The sequence below is a fragment of the Callorhinus ursinus genome, unplaced genomic scaffold (genome assembly GCF_003265705.2).
Source record: "Callorhinus ursinus isolate GAN/ISIS: 27379988/994484 unplaced genomic scaffold, GSC_fseal_2.0 scaffold10, whole genome shotgun sequence".
In the NCBI taxonomy this organism is placed as follows: Eukaryota; Metazoa; Chordata; class Mammalia; order Carnivora; family Otariidae; genus Callorhinus; species Callorhinus ursinus.
In genome coordinates, this window is record NW_027397072.1 from 9,841,654 (window position 1) to 9,860,112 (window position 18,459).

The 18,459-nt window shown below is 41.5% G+C and overlaps 1 long non-coding RNA gene across 1 annotated transcript; it reads right to left on the bottom strand.

Annotated features, from left to right (window-relative positions):
- Nucleotides 1-765: 765 nt before the first annotated feature.
- Nucleotides 766-16,919, bottom strand: LOC112820579 (uncharacterized). Its single transcript, XR_003207199.1, has 4 exons — nt 16,849-16,919; nt 16,453-16,551; nt 7,270-7,398; nt 766-842 (listed from the first exon to the last, which is right to left on the bottom strand). It is a non-coding gene; the product is annotated as an uncharacterized lncRNA (long non-coding RNA).
- Nucleotides 16,920-18,459: the final 1,540 nt, after the last annotated feature.

Below are 18,459 nucleotides of genomic sequence, written 5' to 3' on the forward strand. Positions count from 1 at the left end.
GTTTCACTTCACCAAAACACTAGGTGCTCACTGACCTTGCTGACCTCACTCTCCTATGACAGGTTGACTTCAAGGTATTTGTTGAAAAGTCTCTGATGAACAGAGTGCCCTGTGCATGTCAGGGCACCTGGGCCAAGCTTAAGCCTCTGCTGTGAGGAAAATTTCCTTCCCAAAAAATAACTGTAAGTAAGAGTGACAGACTTGCAATATAACTATAAACAAACTAGGGCTCAGACATGCTCATTAAATCACTTGCCTAGAGTCACACGATCAGGACTGAACTCAAATGTAGCTGAGAAAAAGATTGTACGCTCTTTCTAACACTCTTCATTGCTTCACCTTAAAAAACATAGAAAAAGTGTTTTGCGTTTTCATATTTTTCACATCCATAAGCCTGTGTGCGTGTATGTATGTGCGTATGTGTCTATGCATGAGTGTGTATGCGTGTGCATGTGTGTGTGAGTGTGTGTGTTTTCCATCCTGCTAGTTTTCTTTCTCAAGCTTAAGATTCATAACTCAGCTAGTTTGAGATCTAGTATTGTGGGGACTATATATTCAGTTTCTTCTCTCCACTGATGACCACCATAGTCAAGGGTGCTGTTAACAATCTCCTCACTCCACAAACCCTGATAGTTCCCTGATTTCACCTGCCATTCATTGCAGTGGTCTGAGCCCACAATATAATTAGAGAAATTAGTTCATATCTCAAAGGTGGTAACTCTTTTGAATGAAGAATGCAAATTATAACAGTGAGTATGGACTCACCATGAGGACGTTCCTTCAGTCATGTAGGATGTGATGACACCACTGATTGGCGCTTGCAGGTACTGTCAGGGGACTATCTGTAAACCATTTCAAAACAAAGATCTCTCAGGGAAAGTTTTAACTTGACTTTCTCTTCCATCTCTTCTATTCTTCCATTGTGTTCCTTAGCTCCTCCCTCCCTGCCCCTGATCCCAACACAAATGTACCCTACAAGCGATACCAGGATCCGCTTCTTTGAGGATATGTGATCAGACGTACTTACTGTGTAAATACGTTCCATGGTTTCTAATTGATCCTACAATGAATTCCAAGTGCCGTGGATTTGAGACCATCTATGAGCTAGCGCCTTGCTCTGTGCCTGCCTCATGGCCCTCTACTTCCTCTGCAGACCATAAGTTATAGCCTAGACTCTTTGTCATTTACCAAGCACACCTCTAAAGGTGATCTCTTTTCCCCTGTGATAGGTCTGCCACCATCCATGTCTGTGAAAATCCTACGTGTAAGTTGCACTGAGCTTACATGACAATCTTTAAGGCTTATCTTCAGTTTAGGCTGGACATCATCCTTCTTATCTTTGAACTCTTCACAGTACATAGTTAGATGACCCTTTGCAAAGCCCTTATCATTTTAATGCTATTAAAAGTATTTATTTACAGTCTCACTTCTTTGTAAGTTGCTTTTTATTTGGTTTACACAACCTGTCTGTACTTTCCCCAGGCCTAGTGTAGGGACTTATATAGGATAAAGGCTACAGAAATTTTGTGTTAAAATATTTTTTCAACTTTTCAAATCTTAATGCCAAAGAATTGGTATTTCAAAGAATTGGTATTTCAAATTAGTGATTTCAAAGAATCCAGGGAACACTTACTTATTTTTTGGTGATTCAATGATGGCATATAGCTTTTTATCACAGAAAATTTATATTTTATATTTATTGAAAATGTTCTTTAGACATGTGAGATATTATTTTTAATCTTATACCACTTATGCAAACATAAAAAGGAAAATATAAGTAAAGTTAATTGGTTAAGGGCTACTAAAATTACTTCCTACTCATAATCACGTGTCTGAAACAATTTTCAACTACTTACTGATGTCCTTTTTTTTTTTTCTCACACAATATTGTCCTCTGTGCCAACAAGAACTTTCCACTATTGTTTCAAAACTTATATCCAAGCCACTTACATCCATTCTGTAACTTCTAATCCTGGCAGATATTTGATATTACCAAAAGGTGTCAATAAAATCTTTTCAGACAACAACCAGGATTCATGTTCATTCCTTAAACGGTCTTTAAATGGTTGTTGGCTGAAACATCAAAAGAGTTCCATTTTCTTGTCATGCTACCAGAATATTAACCAACTTTTGCCAGAGTGAATATAACAATATGGGTCTGGGCAACTGCAGTTGTAAGATGCTTCTAAATTTTATTGGTGTCAAGATGGATGGATGGATATATATTCAAAAGCACATCCCAGAATTAATAGGAAACAGACATTGCAAAACATCGTTCAAACTCTAGTCATTAGGCTCCTTCCAGTAAAACAAAACAATAATCTAAATTCACATTTTCCTTTTAAACAATTGATGAGGAGGAATACTGGAGCATAGCTATCCAAAAGTTATGACACAAGTGATAAGAGTCAGAAGACACTAATGGAGAATTGCTTTGTCTTTAGGTGCTATTTCTAGGGTCAGAGCTAAAACCAGAAGACAAGCTGTAATAAAGGGATCTGAAGGGCCAGGAAAGCCTCCATGACCACTGGAGAGTGTCAGACAGTGTCCCTGGGAGAGACCCAGGTTGAGAAAAACACATGAATATGGGTGGCTGGAAGGTTTTGATCAGATCTTGGCCAGGGGAAGTATTCACTGGAATGAGGGCATTGAGTTCATTAGGACACCGAAAATTCAAGTTGTGACCAAAATACAGCTTTCGGTTTTTGTAGTAATGCAGTCCCTCTGAGCAGGCCGTCTTTCCTCTGAAATGGAATATTTCTAGAAGAACCATTTGACTGCACTTTTCCCGATCACCAATAACACACTTCTACATGTCTTGACAAGAATCTCCCCCTCTGTGTTTCTACTGTGTATTCACACACTATGAAATTGTCAGAGAGAAGATGTTAACTGAATCCAGTGTATCACCATCTAATCTAGCTTATTTAGGAAAACAAGAACAACAACAAAGCAAAAACATGGATTCATTCATGAAACGCTTACTGATTATTTTCTTTCTGGGAGGCAGGCACCGTACTGGGTTTGGGAATACATAGATTAAAAAAAAAAAAAAATGGACTGAACTTCCAATGCCCACAGTCCTGCCTTTACCTCTTACTGTCAGAGTGATTTGTGTATTTCTGCGTGGGTCATAGAACCAGCTTGTCAATTTCTAGAAAAACCCTGACTTGATTTTTATCAGGACCATGCAGAAGATACAGCTTAACTTGATCGAATATGCTTCGTAACTTTGAGTCTTCCAGTAGTTGAACGTGGTATATTGCTCCATTCATTTAAATCTTCCTTACTTTCTCTCAGCAATGCTTTGTCATTTTCAGCATACAAGGATTGCACATCTTTTACCAGCTTTATCTCTAAGATTTTATATTTTTGATGGTATTATGAAACCTTCAAACATTTTGAGGAATTCAAAAATAAAACTTTGCTTTATTACAAATGATTTACTGAGGAATAAAGTCCTAAATGCGTAGATAACACAAACAAAATTATTGCATATAAAGATACACCTTTCTCTATCATGTCCCCTAGGAGGTGTTCTTATTTTAGTTTTGCTTTTCAAGTAATTTTCTTGCAGTTACACCAACTGCACATTTATAAATTCTCTATAGGACCTACTAAACAAGTGACACAGAATAGGTACTCCATGGGCTTGGTGAATTAACATAATTGAAACAAAAAACCTTTCTTCTTCTCCATTCCAAAATATTTGCCATGTTAAAATACTATAGGTAGACAAGCTCCAATTTCCCTCAGTTTCTCACTTGTAGAAAGGGGATGGTAACAACTGGGTATGGTTTTTGTAAAGTTTAAGCGGGAAACGTATTGTGAGTTGTACATAGCACTTAATTTTTTATAAAGATTTTATTTATTTATTTAGAGAGAGAGTGATGGGGAGAGGCAGAGGGAGAGGGTGAGAGAGAATCTCATGCAGACTCTGAAGGGCTCCAACTCATGACCCTGTGATCATGACCTGAGCCAAAATCAAGAGTCAGGCACTCAACCGACTGAGCCACCCCGGCGCCCCTGTATGTAGCACTTTAGATGATGAGATATGGAGAATTATATTTTTCTGCTCAGATGCTACTAAATCTTCTTTTAAGGACATCGCTGTGGGGGGCGGGGTAAACCTCCAATGCCTGGGATAGGTTAGCTGTGTACGTAGAGGAACTTGGACAACATCAAGCCAATATCAAGAACTAACAGGAATAGGGAGCTCTTATTCTTGCTTTCATCATGTGAAGTCTAACATGACAGCAAACCTATTGATAGGCCTTTCTTGGCATAAAGTATATTTCTGCCTCTAAAGCTTGGCCTTTTTCCATCAATTCGGTAGAGTTGTCTTAAGCAAACAGAAACAAAAAACCACAGAAGTTTGGAGCAGAAAAGGAACATAGAAACATGTGATGGCACACATCCGCTGCGAACTTCACCCACAGTTTCCTTGTCAGGATTACCGAGGATCTCTTGTTGATCCCGTGATAAGGAATGTATAGGACAGATCATTTCATCTTGGATTACTGAGTCATAATCCCAGTGAGCTGAAATCTCCCTGTTCAAATTGCCTGCCTAATGAAGCTCACCCAGAGTGAGTCAACAGTTTTTCTTTCTTTATAGCCACTCTACACTTGAGAACAGAATTAGGGTCTCCACTGAGTTTTCTGTCTTCAGCTAAGTATTTCTTTTTCTCTCCATGTTGTTCTCTCATTAGAGGTGGTTTTCTGGCCTCACAAGGCTTAATATACTAGTCATTTTTCTCTGGACAAACTCTTATTTGTCAGTCTTATGTTTACAATTTAGTGCTCAGGGCTGAGGAGGATATATTTGGTGTACATCATGGAGCAAATGAATGCAGGAAGTAGCCAAGTTCACCTCCGGTGACTGTGTCCCAAGGTCTAGGTATAACGTAATCATTCCTAGAGTCAGGTCAAGAAGGACAAGATCAGCTCTAGTGGAGTAAAGTACAACAGTGTTATTGCAGCTGACACCCCTGTCAGAAGCAGACCTCTCTCCTTCCCTCTCTCCTTCCCTCTGTCTCCCCTCCTTCCCCCTGCACCTCTCTGCTTCTCCCCCTCCCTCCCTCCCTCCCTTTCCTGCTCCTCTTCTTCTTCCTCTTCTTCATCTCTGTCTTCATCTTCTCTCTTTCTCTTTCAAACCTCTTTGTCTTAAGTTATATTTTGTATATAATTGACTTTGCTGGAAGCTGGCCCTCTGAATAATAGAATTCATTAAATATGAATTCCAAATAATATATTATACATATACTTGGAAAGAGCTTTCCTAAAAGTAGCCTTACCATTGAAATTCCTTGGTTCTAACCATGATCATTGATGATATGTTTTAACCCCTGAATCATATTGTGTCTAGTATAGGTTAGGCTGTTAATATAAGGCCATATCTAATCATGACAAAAAAGTATTTTACAACTGAGTCAAGCTGTGTACCTCCCGTCCACAGATAAACTTTTGCAAAGAAATCCTACTCAAATGTTCATCAACTGTATGTCTGGGATGTGTCTGTCACTCTGTATTTTCAGGTCCAAGGAGAAGTTGGCTTTATTCTCAGTTCCTAATGAAAATAAGAAATTTTAAAAACTAAAATAAGAGGTTTTAATTTATAGAGGGTGTATTCTCTTCCTCAAGGCGAATATGTACAATACTTTCCCTCCAGGGAAATGCTCAGCTTATTTGGAGAAGATGAAGAGAGTTTACTATTTCCTGTGCTTCTTAAACGCACGGGTATTTCCAACCTGATATGTCATGAGGCCATGTGGGGACTGTGGCGTCACCTTTGATGGCATAGTAGGAGGAGTCTGAGGAGGACAAACATCCCTGCCAGGAATTGAATGGTGGCACAAGGAAACATCTTTGCTTTTGCAAAGCCATCTTCCTTCATTACACAAGACCTCTTTTAGGAAAGACTTTCAAAAGCTTCAAATACGTAAACAACACCTAGACAAAGGCCCACCGATCCCTGAGCTTGCTTCACCCTCAAGATGACCGTTCACAGCAAAGTCCTTGGCTTTGACAGCGAGGAGGGTCAGAACGATACGGACAGACCAAATTGGTCTCTGACTGCACTTTCTAACAGGGAAAAAATCTGCCTTGGAACTCACTCTGAAGATTTCTTAGTCTCCCTGAAATGAGGAAAGAATCCACCCCACAGGCTCGAGGAACATGCTTGGCTCAGCTTCCCACAAAACCAATGGCTGCTTGCCTTAGAAACTTTCCTTTCATTGGAATAGCTTAAGGGCATGTCATTGTTGACTCATATCTCATAAACATAAGACTTGGTGTCAGCTGGGTTTTATTAAACTGTAAATTTTTTAAAAATCTGCATCCAGAATATCCAACAGCTTAACACCCACAAATTCACTGGCTCTCCTCTTCCTGCATCTTTTGGAGGCTGATAACCCTAAAAAAAGGTGCACCTCATCGACCCCCATCAACTGGGGAGGAAAACCTTCAAAGGTGAGGGGAAAACCTTCACATTCACAGAATTCCCCAGCACAGATACTCTGTGAGCGTGTGTGTGCATGCACACCACTGGCACAAGCAAAATATGAGGATTTATATAGTGATTCCAAAGAAAATCAACTACTCCATTCATACACAGCAAATGAGAAAGTCATGCTGTGTCGAGCTAGAAATACACATTTTTAAGAGCCAGACTTATTACTTAAAAAACGAAAAGCGCTTCGGTTGAACTTGTCAGGGAGAAGCAGTGAAACACAAAAGAAAATAGGATGCCTGGTCAGTACAATAAATTAATTAAAGGGCATTGTTCTGACTCCGACAAGCATTCATCTGCCTGCAAATATTATATACAAAGTCTGTTCTCATTGGTTCCTTGAGTTCATGGAAATCTTCATGTCATTTTATTAGATTGTTTTATATTTTAAATGATTATTATATAGAGCTCCTGGGAAGATGGAGAGGCATTGAAAACTCTAGAGACCTTTTCTCTTTACTTTATATAATAATGCTTATGAAATCATTCATTAGAAAAAATAATGGTGCAGGATCCTCAGCAGAACCCGAAATAAGTGACCAAAATTATGCACTTCAGATTCTGAAAGGCATTTACTTGGCCCTCACACCAACAGGCTGGATTTGAACAACAATGATAATAAATGACTTAGAATTCATGAAGAGACTCAGTTCAGTTACTGGGTTGGTGGTGTATTTTGTTAGAGTAGCTCCATATGTCACAAACAAGTGAAAAAAAAGTATGAGCAGCAACGTGATGGAAATCTATTTTTTTGCTCACATAAATCCCCAAATTTATGTTCCTCATTAGCAGCGCAGACTTTCTGGGACCTGGTGTGTTCCCATGGTGTGGCTCTGCTATCTTCAATACGTGCTTTCCAAAACAATGACCAGATCCATCTGTGTGAAGCTGGAAAACAAAAGGAAGAGTACAAGAAAGCATATGTAGGTAGTAGCCTTCCATGGACCAGGATGGAAGCAGCCCTTACCACCTCTGCACACAGCCCACTGGCCAGAATTCAGTCACATGGCCTAACTTCAAAGAAAGTTGGAAATGTCTCCTTGTTGTGTGTTCAGGGAAAAAAAAAAAAAGAAATGGGTTTGGTACATAGCTAGCCAGGCTCTGCTGCCCCAAAAGAAAGAAGATGCCCTCAATTCTCCATCTCTCCTCTTCCAATAAGAAGGCATGGCAAGCACCTCAGTTCATATTCAGTGCACATTCAGCGTGCAGTTGGCATTTAGGATAGATTTTCAGCAGTGGTCCGAGGAACCGGACTATCCAACCCTCACCAGGGCAGTCCCTTTTCCAGGGAGTATCAAAAGTGGGACTTCCAACCAGTCTGCCATGGACGAGGGTTTGGGTATAATTAATAATGACTGGCCTTTGGCTGAAATGGCTTTGGAAGTCAACTTTATCTGAGTCACCGCATCAGGGAATGTCTTTCCATTATTTTTTTTTTTAACTTTCAAATCTTTGTGTATTCACTCAAGCAGAAATTGACTCATTTATCTTTCTTTTTTTTAAGATTCAGCCTGCAAAATACACAACATCCAGTAAGAAAATAACAAAACCAGGAACCTGAAAAGGTAACATTATTGATAGTAAAATTAAAGGAAGTTAGAAGTGAGGGTACTGTATTTCATATATACATGTGTGTCTCTAAAAGAGAGGGTGAAATGGAGGGGTCTACGTGGCTCATTTAATAGTGGCCAAAGTAAGGAAGGGAGCCTCCAATGTTGGGCACTTGCTTACCTTCCATGCTGGTCTGATGACCTGATTCCTGACAGGGGCTCCCAGGTGTCCTCAAACCCATTGATAATGAGAATTGAATAGTAGGGAACACTCCTGAAGAGAATACTCAAGTGAGGGATGAAGTCAAGTACTGAATTTAAAGAGAAATGGATGAGCTAGGAAATTATTATGGCAAGGAGAAAAAAAGGCATAGTGAGGGAGAGAGAAGGAACGCCGTGGCAACCTAGCTTGTTTCCTTTTTGGATGAAAAACAAAACACAAGAAGCAAGTTGTGTGTGTGTGTGTGTGTGTGTGTGTGTGTGTGTGTGTGTGTTTTAAGGAGGGCTGTCAGACCCCCCCCCAGACTAAACCAGTGCAGAATGAGAAAGGAGAAGGTGAAGGAGGACAGCCAACGTGCACAAAACTCCATAAAAGGGGAGACGGGTGCTGGTGTGTTTGACTAGATGGATATAAATAGAAGATCACAGCATCCGGAATGTTTGTGGAATGTCTTAAGATAACCATGAGCATCCTATTAAAAATGGGGTTCTTACCTTCCAAATTCTATCCAACTCTAAGAGAAAATAACAAGAGCCAAAGTATCAAAAGGCATAGTAAAAGTGAAATGAGTTATTTTGTGTATTGACATTAGTGTTTTATCACAGAATGGGGACTTAACTAAGAAAACAACCGAAATGGTTCAATAATTTATGGCACATTCCCTGAATAAAATATTATGTAGCTATTAAAACGAACATTGTGGAAACACCATAGCAACAAGTAAAATTGTTTATTGTGCAGGAATAATGAAAAAAAAAAAAGCAAGGGTCAAAAGATATATCACCATAGTATATATATCACGATTACCACTGTGTGAAAAACAATTGTGGGAAAGGGGTGGAGGGAAATAGGGCAAAAAGTGTTATATATTCAGGGTGATGGGAAAAACAGAGGGTTTTTAATTTAAATAGCTTAACTGTTATCATTTCAGTAAGCGCTGCAGGTGGCCTATGGCATGCATACGCACAGAGCTGGCCTGGGCCAGCCCTGCTTGCACTCCAGCTGGTGCCCTCACCCATCCTTCTTCAACTGTACAAAGGCTGACGTGGAGTCCTCAGAGCAGAGCCAGGAGCATCAGATGCCCTGTGCTGGGCCCCGGCTCCGGTGGCCATTCCTCGGGCTTCTGCCTCAGCTTCTTCTCATGCTCGTATGGGTGAGAGAAGAAACTGTGTCCTCTGGGCCTCCGTTTCCTCCTGGGTCAACCTCGCAGACTGGGTGTGAGGACTGAGGGGAGCATAGATAAGTACAAATAGGGGTTGCTACTGATAATTGGGCAAACACTGTTAAGATGCCATAGAGATGCTTCTTCCTTGTTATAGTCTCCTTTCCCTTCTGCCCCCTTCCTCTTTCTTATCTCTCTTTGTCTGACATTCTCTGTCTCTCTCAGTATCTGCTTCAGTCTCTCTCCATCTCTGTTTCTTTTTTGGGGGGAAGGAGGGGCAGAGGGAGAGGGAGAAAGAGAATCTCAAGCAGACTCCACGCCCAACACAGAGCCCGACGTGGAGCTCGATCTCACAACCATGAGATCATGACCTGAGCTGGAATCAAGAGTCCAATGCTGAACCAGCTGAGCCACCCAGGTGCCCCTCACTCCATCTCTGTTTTTCTCTTTCTCTCTCTGTCCCTACTTTCCTCCCTCTCTCCATCCCTTCTCTCCCACACTACCCTGTCTCCCTCTGTCATCTTTCAGTCATGTGCTCACACACACACACACACACACACACACACAGGTATTTAAACACACTCATGCACACTCTCTGCTCCAGATACACTCAGCTCTGCACTGGTGAACACACCCTGCTCTCTTGCCTCCAAGAGGTACCTGCTGTTCCTCTGCTTGTCTACTTCATCTCTCTAAGTCTCTTTGGGTTCCACTGAACACCCTCTTCATTTTTCCATCTAATAGAAACCTGCAATGAGTGTTTCTTGTCATCTTCGATAGGACACAGTAATATTGCACTTTGATTGGACTCCGTGTCCTGTGTCTCAGATGTCCCAGTATAGCTGGTGAGGCTGATTAACTAGGGGAATCCTGGCACCAAGGTGCTGACATAAGTGTTAACTACGTGAAACACTCTCAGGGTTTCAAGGCACTTTACCAGTATTTATTTTATTATTTAGAATAAAAAAACTTCGTTATTTTTTATTAACAATATCACAACTCAAGTAGTTAAACAGAGCACATCGTATCACTGACACCATTTTACGAATGAGCAAAGTGAGGCTCAGGAATGTTACTAAGGTAAGAATCTAATCAATGGAAGAACTGGGAATGGAATAGAGAGGGCTGCCCGCACCCCAATCCTAAACTTCCCAAAGGACACTTGTATGTCCCTTGCACGAGCAACTCTGGTCCCACAGATAGGAAGGCAGTATTTGCATGTTGCTATGCAATCACCACATGGCTGGGCCCCGCCCCAGGATTTCTGATGAGTTTCTGACTCAGCAGATTGGCAGCGGTAGAGCCCAGAAATTTGCATTTCTAACAGATTTCCCAGGCAATGCTGATGCCACTGACCTGGAGACCGCACTCGGAGAACCACTCATCTATCCAAGTGCTCTGAGCTGCGCAGTGTAAACCACTGACCGAACATCTGTCAGATCACCAGTTCCTTCTGCATACATGACATTTTAGAAATTACCATCATGCAGAATTGTAGTGGTGCTGTGCTTTTCCCGGGCAGGTTTCTAAGTTATGAAATGCCTTCGGAAATTGTGTTTAATGGAGTGCATGGTGGGGAAGGAGTTGCCAAATGCACAGGTCTTTGGCCCTCATTAATATTTAGAGCTTCCTGAACCTTGAGGAAAGCAGGGCTCAGCAGCCTGGCAGCCGGACATGCCCAAACAAACAGACCTATTCAGGCAGCCAGGAACCAGCTAACATGCATGTTAAATGTTAACTCCCTTTAAAAATAAAAATAGCGCAAAAAGCAATCTTCGCTGAGGAAATAGATCACTCTAGATTAGGCAAAAGTTGTTGTTTCAGGTGGCTAAACTTATTGCTCCCAACCTGAGCTGGGAGTTAAAAAACAAAACCACAAACCAGAGGGCCAGTCCACAGCGTGGTAGTCTGAAGGCAGCACTATTAATGGTGAGTTAACACCATGGATTCGGGACCTTCTCTCTGTGGCCCCTTTTGCTGCTCAGGAGGGCTTAAATTTGAAGACAGCTGCCCAGTGAGCGCGAGCAGTTGACTTGTCTTCCATCAGGTGCCTGGTGGGAGGTACCGACTTCACACGTTGTATCCTGGAGAAGTATTTCCCAGGTCAGGGGTACAACCCTGTGGAGGTGCCCATGGGTCGGGGGAAAGCGGAAAGTCCCCAGCACAGAAGTTTGGACCACCATCTTTGGAAACTGTTGTGCATAATTCAATGGTCTTGGAATTCGGCTTCACTAATATAACCTCAATCACGTAAAACATTAACCCAGGGTGGACGGTGGTCATTACTGGGAGAGCATTTCCAGCTATGCTGCTGTCGGGCTGGCCACGTGCACCGTGGCAGAGCGGATGCGTTGCTGTGCTGAGAAAGTCATGGCCGCCATACCAAGTGAGGCCAGGGACCTCAGCTCTGAGAAGCCCAACAAAGTCCTCAGTGACATGAACAGGGAATAGTCCCCAGGAAAGAAGGTAGAGGTGTACCCCAATGATGTAGTTTAGCAGTTTGAATGAGAAGCAAACCCACAACAAAACCTGCTCATAACCGCTGCTCTCCCAGTCTTCAACATTCAGCCAAGCATCCACACTGGGAGTCTCCAGGGGATTTTAACCCCAGAGACCTTCAGTAAAATGCCAAACCACACTGCTGCCATCACGTTCTTTGTGTTCCATGAAGAAGCCACGCATCTGCTCATTGATACGTGACATTTATGGAGTTAGTTCTGTGTACCAAGCATTAAACTGGTGAAAATTCACAGTATCATTTCATCTATATTAAGACCTTCTTGGTAGACATTATTAGAATCAGCTCACAAATAAGAAAAGTAGATGATGGGTCTAGTAATTTACCCAAGGTGAAATAGGGAGTAAGAAGTGAGATTCCAACCAAAACACCTTGGTTGATATTTTAGGTGGTGTTCTCTCTGCCTATAATATTTTGTTTCCCAATTTTTTTCCTACCCAGGGAACCTCCTCTCTTTTTCTGGGGTCCTGATCCAACGCATCTCTTCTGTGTGGCTTTCCTGAAACCTGTCCTCTGACCAAGCAGAGCCATTTACACTTCCCTCCTCTGTGTCCTTACAGCCCTTGGTGTATGTGTGTGTGTGTGTGTGTGTGTGTGTGTGTGTGTGTATAGTATTTGTCACACACTGTTACACAATTATTTACATTTATCTTCCTGACTACATATACACTGTACTCTTGAAAGCAGAAACCCTGCTTTATTTCTCTTTATACACATGATATCTGGTGCTCAGTGAATATTCGTTGAATCCAACTGAATTATACTTGTAATTTAATACCATTTAGGTGGTTGGCTTCTAACAATATCTAATAACGTAGTCCTTCAGTAAGGCTTAAGTCTAATTGTGAACTATGGAATAAGGCACACCTGGGGAGGTATCACATGGAAAGCCCTTCAAGGGCACTGAATTTCACGGTATATGGCCCAAATGGAAAGCAGGAATCTAGGCCTTAGGGACAAGCTGCGTGATGACCTCGTATGGACACCCTGGTTGGGAGTTGCCATCATGTTGGCAATCCCCAGCATAGGTAATACACATGATGTTTCCAAGTGTCCTCATAGTGACCTGTGTGATCCTCACCACAGCATCAGGATGCTGATTGTAACACTGCTCTTTCACAGATGAGAAATTGAAGTTCAGTGATGGTAAATAAACCACCCAGTGTCATACAGCAAATATATCAAAAGAGCGTGACTTTAACCCAGGTTTTTATAAACCATAACCCTTTCAAACAAACATTTCTGTCTTGAATAAAGTATGAGGCAAAGACAACAGGATCCATTGCTTTAGAGAAACGAAACAACAACAAAAAATAAAACATAGCATGATCGAATCAAGGGCACTGCAAAGTCCAGACATCTGGCTTCTCATCTGGTCTTTCTTGGGTATTAGCAATGTAGCACCTCCCAAAACAGCGGAAGACTGGAAACCTCCATTTTCTTTTGCAAACTCCATTAAACAGCATAATCGTAAGTGCCCTTCTTTCTTTAGAGGAATATATGCAGCTGATGCATATGAAACCTCCCAGTAAACTGTCTAACACTCTACAGGTCCGAGAAGCCGTTAGAGGTGTTTTTACCTTTGGGGGAATGATGAGATTGGTTGGGGCAGGTTTGGTTCAATCATGTAATCATAAATAAAAAATTCTTTCATGCAAACCTCTTCAAGGAAGATGCATTGACTTCTTTGCAGAGTTTATTCTGTACCGAGTATACAAAATGAATAACCAGTCCTTACAGGTCTTTGCTAAATTTGAATGAGGAGAAAGTTCTGGATATTTTGGGTGAAATTAAGACTACATATTCTAGAAGAAAGAGGAACGATATGATGGCAACATGTATGCTCTGATAGAACATGAGGGGGGTGGCCCAAGGGATCCTGGGCACTGCTTTTCCTCAAGTCTGTGGTCCCGACCAGCCATTAGTCCTTCTCCCCCTGAACGACAGCTATTCTGCCTCTCTGTTTTCTGGGATGGCTAAACCCAAATAAACAGTCTATGATCTCTGTCTGAGGTCAGAAAGCCACACCTTAATTCACCGGGGTTCCCTCATGATGGCTCCTGAGTTGTCACCTTGATCTCTTTAGATCATAGGCCACAGAGATCCATCAAAATTTGTGGTCTGTTTATTGCTTAACCTGAGGAGTTATTGGCTAGAAAGTTCTTTAAAAACATCATCCTAAAAATTGTGTGCAGGATTTCACGAACAAAAGAAGCCATGAGGAAAAAAGGATTTTGTGACGCATTGCATTTTTGAAAAGAGAGGGAGAAATTCATGATACTCCGAATGTGTAGTGTGGGAGAGTCAGTGACCCAACCAGGATATGGAGAAGGAAGATTAGGTTATGGGAGGTCCTGAGAGAATCTAAGGAATGTGGTTTTAGTTACATTGAGTTTGAGGACCCGTGGTGTCTACAGATATAAATGTCCATCAGACAGTTAGATACTTGCAGGTGTAGGGTTCAGGCAAAAGGCTACATGGGTGGTTAAGAAACACACACACACACACACACACACACACACTCACACACTCACACACAGACCTGGGAGCAATCCACACACCACGGAAGCAAGGAAATAAAGCACGAAATACAGTGGATATCACAGAGTTGACAAGAGCATTACATTAGCTGTCTAGGTCTCGATAATAGTCTTAAATGATTGTTTATGGTTTTGCTAATGTTAATCATGTTCACTAAATAAAATATAAACTTTTCATAAATTGTGATTATAATTAAGACAGAGCCAAATGTTTGAATTTCATATCCAAGTTGATGAAGACCACAGTCCATTATTTCCTAAGCTAGATAGGAGGTTCATGAGTATTTATATTATTATTATCTTTTAATAACAACTATCATCCCTTAAATCATACAAAAACATTACATATACTATTTTTATATATGCTAAATTTCAAAATAATAAAAATCCTATAAATATAGTATCAGAACCGAGGAGAAGTTTATTCAAAACTTAATTTTATTAGGCAGGTAAAGAGGTGATGATTTGACCCACTATTTCCAACATGGTCCATTGTTCTGACCCCAGATTTCATGAGGATTTGGCAAACTCTAGATGTCATGTCTATTATGATTGTGATACTGAGAAATTTGAGTAAGTTGGATAAAGCTGTTACGGATTTGGATCATACAGCAGAAATACACATGCAGGTAATAACTTCAATTATGATCATTCATCCATCCACCAATTTATTCAACTAATACTTCCTGGGTGACTACTCTTTTCCAGGTACTGTGCTGGCTCTTGGGGGCACAGAAATTAATAATACAGAGCGATTCCCTTGAGCTGGAGTCTACAAGTGCACTATCAGCTATAATTCTTACCTGATAGAGGTTGACACAAGACACCAGAGAGCACAGGGGAAAGATATGTGCCATGGAATGAATGTTTCTATGAGGTGACATTCGAGCTAATGATCACAGATAAGAAACTAACAGGGTAGATATGGAGAGGAACAGCATTTTAGGAAGAGGGAACTGAGTATGCAAAAAAATAAAACTTTTAAAGCATCTATGACAGCATTGGCATTCAGCCCTAAATAAAAAGAAAATATTCGCTCTATTATGAAAATCTGCTTTCTTAGACCAGAAACACAATAGCCATTCTCCCTCTGAGTGGGGACCATCCCCAAGGAGGTCCCGCCCCCATTGTTCTGCTTTGCTCTGGTCCTCTACCTCTTCTCAAACTCTTCCAACAACCTATGTGATTCTCATTAAATGTAATGTAGAAGAAACTCACAGCAATAACTTATTATCCAGGTGACTGAAATAAGTGTTTTGGGAGTTTACATAGACAGGAAAAAAGAAAGCAGGAATGCCTCCCTTCCCTGGGGGCCTTCTCAAAGACCTGATGAAGTGCTGCTCTTTCTGGTTTGCAAATCCGGAACCTCTGACAATCCATAGACTGATTCCATGAGAAAGCCACAGCGGATGGTTTGCTGAAACTGTGTTTAGTATGTGGCAACACATGGCTCGGAATTTTAAAATATTTCAGTGCTGCAGTGATTGAGCAACCTAAAGTGTTTCCACATGGCTGGTAAAAGTCTCATCCGGCAGAGAGATCTGGACTATTTCTCCTACTCTAGATTCTTATAATCTGCAGTCTGTTTTTTGTATTATGGAATACAACCAGCAGCTTCAAGGTGTATCCTCAAAGGGAAGGAACGCAGTATCTGATTTCCCTCCAAACCAGTCTAGTGATGTGCCTTTTAAGCCAAGAGAGGGACAGCTACCCCAAACCTTAACTCTGCCTCCTGTTTTTCTGAAAAAGACATCAAGAATTTTATCTGCCTTTGGCAGGTCAGGGTTCTGAAGAGATCTGGAAATTATATTCAGATTCCATTTTAATTTAAGAAAAGGCATAGAGACAATTGTGAAAGGTGCTTGCTCAGACTATATTTTAGTCTGTTCAGACTGCTATAATAATGTATCATAGACTGCTTGGCTTGTTAACAACAGAAATTTATTTCTCACCGTTGTGGAGGCTGGAGATCTGAGATCAGACTGATCAGAGTTCTAGTGAGGCAGTTTCTCTCTCTTGTTGCAGGCTGCTTGCTGACTTCTCTTCGTGTCCTGCCAGGGCACAATGAGGGCAAAAGAGCTCTCTGAGGTTCCTTTTATAAGGGCAATTACCTCCTTCATAAAAGCTCTGCCCTCATCTCCTAATTACCCCCCAAAGGCCCCAACTCCTAATGCCCTAACATCGAGGGTTAGAATTTCAACATACACATTTTGAGGGGACACAAACATTTAGCCCTTCCCATGTTATTATTTTAAATTTGCACTTACAGAACATTTTCTATTACATAGGCCCAACATATTTTTTACAAGGACATAATAAATAAATGAATGGAAAAGAAACTCACAAACCTGGTCGTAGTCACGGACTGTGGAAGATCACTCTGCTGCTTGCAAGGGCTTCTTTCCCATCAGAATCTGCTGCTTCTCACAGGAGTAGGAAGCACCGTGATGTAACACAGGTCCTTGGTGATGAAGCGAAAGTAAAGAGGCGACGGTAGATTACCCAGAGACTGAATCTGAGATTACCCACCGAACGAAAAAAAGCTGGAGGAGAGCCCAGAGTCCAGTTGCCTCTCTACAGGTCCTGCCTAGTAGTGCCATGGAAAGAACATAGTGTTGAAAGGCAGTCTCTAGAAGTGATCCCCAGCGGAGACTTTCTTCCAACACATTTGGGATAGGTATCCTGGTTCACCAAGAAACACAAGTGGAGAAATGGGCTGGAGTCAGGGATAATTAAAAGGTCTTCGATGGGTGTCGAAATGATACGGGGTTTCCACTCAAGCAGCACTGGATGGAACACTCGGCTCTGCCACTAATGAACTATTTAACTCTGGCAAGTTTTTTCCTTAAGTCCTTGATGTACCTTCTCCCTGTTTGTGAGTTGTAAGAACTTTTATAAACATTCAGTGAGCAAATGCACTGAATTAGTACCATGATGGGCTCATGATTGACACTTCAGAGTTGGAGAAGTCCACAGCTATCTCTTCAACAAAGTTCTGAATTGACAGAGAGACAGTCACAGGACCCAGGAAGATGAAAATCCAAATATAGTGGGAAAGGCCACACTGGAGAATATGACTTAGGTTTTGGCAGCAGTGGGCTTCTATCCTGACTCTTAGAATTGGACATACTTACTTACCCGATCACTGCCAGTGGATGGCCTCTTCGTGCAAGGACATAGCCAACCCCTAGGAATCTATCCTGTCTGCAGGCAGGCGGATCTGAAGAGAAAGGAGAGCAGAGGAGTGCATTCTCAGCTCCTGCTAAAATGGCCCGCAGAGTGCCTGCTTGTGCTGGGGGCTGTATGGTGAGTGTGGGGCGAGCAGAGGAAGAAAGCGCGGGACTTCATCCCTACTTGAACAGTTTACAGCCTGAAAGGATAAGGCTGCTGTGAGGCTTGAGTGATTATCTTGAAAGATGCTGATGCATTTTATTTTATTTTATTTCATTTTTTAGATGTATTTATTTATTAGAGAGAGGGAGAGAGTGAGTAGGGGGAGGGGATGAGAGTAGAGGGAGATGGAGAGAAAGAATCTCATGCAGACTCCCTCTTGAGCACAGAACCCAACATGAGGCTAGATCCCAGGACACCGAGATCATGACTGAGCAGAAATCAAGAGTCAGCTGTTTAACCGACTCAGCCATGCAGGTGCCCCTAAAGATGCTGATACATTTTAATGCATTTTCAAATGCTTCATGAGATATAGAGGACAGTGATCAAACTTTAGGAAATTTAGTATGGAAGAAAACTCCCCAGCTTAGCATCTGATAAGTGCATGTTGGAGAGAAGAAAAAAGGCTGCTATGAAGAAGGTCAAGTACACATTTACAGATGCCTGCTAGTTCTGCAGAACATATTTCAGACTTTTGCATTTCAAAGGTGTGAATTAGAGATGAAAGTGGCATCAGGTCTGAAAGGAGGAATGTTGAATTTTGGCGTTGGACTCAATGTGCCCTAATT